We start from the raw sequence: 3,410 nt of genomic DNA, 5'->3' as shown, positions 1-3,410 counted from the left end.
AAAACAATGATATTAAATCAGTGCTTGAAAGTAGGTCACGGTTTCACAAAAGAGAAAAACATCTCAAGAGAATATTCAGTGCAAGGGGACATGTTTGTGGCAAAACGTACCTGGAGTAGCTGCGGTACTCTGGACCGTTTCAAGTGTACCGATGGATGTACACAAAATGCAGAGAACATGGGGGGGACTGCGCATGAGGAAAGAGGATGTGCACTTGGTGTTGAAGGAGCTGTATCCCAGAGGAGTGTCATTGGGTCCAGGAGCCAGATGAAGTTTGGTCCTTTTGAGAAGTAACTCCTTCGTCTAAAACATCCTGCTTGCCTTAATGGCACTCCTCTGTGATCCTTCTCTGGATTTACAGGACATCTCTAGAAATTATAGGATTTTAACTGTTGCAAGTGTGCAACAACAGGAAATATATGTTTTTGTTCCATGACTGTCTTAAGTCTGGCAGTGGCCTTTTGAACCGTTTCTATTTTGGAAGAGTGGAAGAGGTGGATGACCCCATGATTAGAGTAGACAAGCCAAGAGGTGATAAAAGCATGGAGGACTGTTTCCAGGTCCTCATGAAAAAACACTTTTATGGCTATGGTTTTCTGCTGTTTGAAGCTGCCCACTAAAGGTATCCAAGGGGACGACATAACTTTATCAACACACTGCAAGTTTGTGGCAAGGCCCAGTGCATTGCTCAGGCAAGGGTTTTTATTTAGTTGCTCAGGTACTTTGACCCATTAATTCTATAATTGTCTTTAAATTATTACGTTTTTGGCTGCATTAAGTGGATTATAAACGGGAAATATTGACACTGAAAGGAAGAGAGAAACAACAGTCAACTGTATTATCTAGTTTAGTGGATAAAGCAGACAGTCTCTTCCTTCTGTGTAACCTCTGTAGGGAGACTGTGTATTTTCCTACACTTTAACTCTGACTGCTTATGACACAGTTCAGGGATGGTCTGGGATAATACTTCAGGCTGTGAATGTAACTCTAACTCAAACTCCGACATTCAAACCAGATCACTTGTACACACACTGCAATATAACTGGTGACACAGCTTTCCTTTATCTCAGGGCGAGAGTGAAACAAGACTATTTTCCATGCCTCCCAAAGAGGACAGTAAAACTTACCACACATGCACACAGATCACAGCTCAAAGCAAACCTTAAATTACCTCCCATATCTGACAGTGTTCAGTTGTTTTAGGATTAAACGTGTTTTTACTTAACTCTACATAGGTTTGTGACAGATCACATTTGACATCCATGTTTTCTTAATTTTTTCACTAACCTTGTCCTGTGTTCACATAACTTAATCTTCATGTCATTTCCACCACTTCTCTTCTCCTGACATATACCACTGTCGGTCTTTTGATCACAGCCTATTTTCTGCCATTTAAATACCACTTACTAAGTGAACAAATGGAATGGCTCATTGCCGTAGATGCCATGTGTGCATGAGCCCAATCAGTGGCAATTCCAGACTCTGGGGAGCCCCAGGCAAAGAACCACTTCAACTCTCCCTCCTAATAAACATGCATTTAATCTATTCAGCCAGGTAATGCATTCAGTCAATTGTGCTTGATCAAACGTTATAATAATTAATTCAGTATGAATAAACACCACACACATCCGACTATTCCAAGAACAAAGGAGAAGCGACGTGTAAATAAAATGTAACCGAGAGCGATGTTGTTATGAGGCTGCACAAACATAATCTGGATCACTCTATAATGGGTTGTAGTGCATTTGTAGTGCACTGTTTAGTGCCTTTGCAAGGTTTAAAGGGGTTCATGGTTGTCATTGCAGAATATGCCAATACCAAAGGCTATTGAAGGCTCCAAACATTTGCCCTGTTTTTATCTCCTTGGGCTTGTACATCAAAGCAAGTTCAAAATACACAGGCTATCTTTTCATTATCTGGCTTTACTTAACCTGACTTTTGCCATTATGATAAGCCTTTCCTAGAGAGCTGATTATCAACTGACTCGAGTTTTCCTAGGTTGAGTCGTAACTTACAATCACCATTTTCAAACACCATGTATAGAGCTCTTAATATGAGATGAAACACTGTTACCTGCAGAAAAGAATTGTTGATTTTCTAAAACTATTTTGGGTAGCATTGGTTGGCACTGGTTGGTAAGAAGGTTCTTGGTTTGAATCTCAGTTGAGCCGGGGTCTTACTGTGCTGTGTTTGCAAGTTGTGAATTCTACAGACAATTGACACATTGGCTCAATAGGGCACCAGACAGCAGAGGTCAAACGTTTTGCACAAATTCATTCTGAAAGAGCAGCGACGGATGTGGAAACACTTGGCTGCACAACTATTGGTGTTACTAATGACAAACTCTTCTCTACTGCTGTACTAAGTAATCAACTAATCTGTTCGCGCTTTGATTTCATTCAAAACAGAGCCAAGAGAAGAGACAGATTTATGTGTTTTATGAACCCAACTGTGCTGCTCAGCCAAGTAGTCTCACCCTTTCTAAGAAGACATGCCACAACAACGTGTAACATATTTTCGTAATGTGTTGGCAGGAAAAAAATTGAGCATAGATATATTGATTGTCTTCCCCTCATATACATTAGCATTAGTTCAGAGATTTGTATCAAACATGGCATAACTCCCAGGATGTGTTTAACGGCAGTACACAATGTTATCTTTGTAATTCATAGCGCTGTCGTGACCGGCTCACAGTCATGACAAACAGACGAGAGGTGACGCAGGAACTTGGTGTGACCAACCTCATAGTTTATCAAATAAGTAACAAAACAACTACTGGCATGGCTCTGCACAGGATATAAATTACAGGAAGACCATTGAGTTTGTGGAAAAACAGTAGGATATTGTTATTGTAATTAGTGGTTTTCACCATGGTCCTTATAGGAATTCAGACACTTTGTTAATGCCCCCTCAAAGCTCTTTGAGTGGACAGCCGTCAGGAGAGATTTGGGGGATCAGTGCATCAGTGCAACAACATGAACAAACTCTTCTCTACTGCTGTGTCATTTAAACTCACGTGTAGGATACTGTGTACACCAGGCATTGGGAGAGAAAACACATATTTCTTCTTGAAGTAAGAGACAAACTAGTGTGCTCAATTGGCAGGGATGCAACCAAACTGGATGAGTCATAAGGACACATGCTCTCGGATAAAGTTAATGCTCTTTGGCAGAGTTTAAGTGCCCAACAAGCTGCTTTCATAGGACTACATTCTGACGGAGACAATGATATGCAGCAAGCTTATAGCTAAGAAGCTGAAACCTTATTCAGAGAAGAGTTTCTTAAGAATCCTTGTTGCTGCATAGTAAAATAGTTGTTAGAGTGTCAGTTTGACATGAAGATTCCTTTTGCTGGCCTACAATGAAATAACAAACATAACAACTACAGCCCAGCTAGACTTTTTTGAGTTT

This window comes from Limanda limanda, chromosome 8 (assembly GCF_963576545.1).
Source record: "Limanda limanda chromosome 8, fLimLim1.1, whole genome shotgun sequence".
Taxonomy (NCBI): domain Eukaryota; kingdom Metazoa; phylum Chordata; class Actinopteri; order Pleuronectiformes; family Pleuronectidae; genus Limanda; species Limanda limanda.
Note: the sequence above shows the minus strand (reverse complement) of the source record.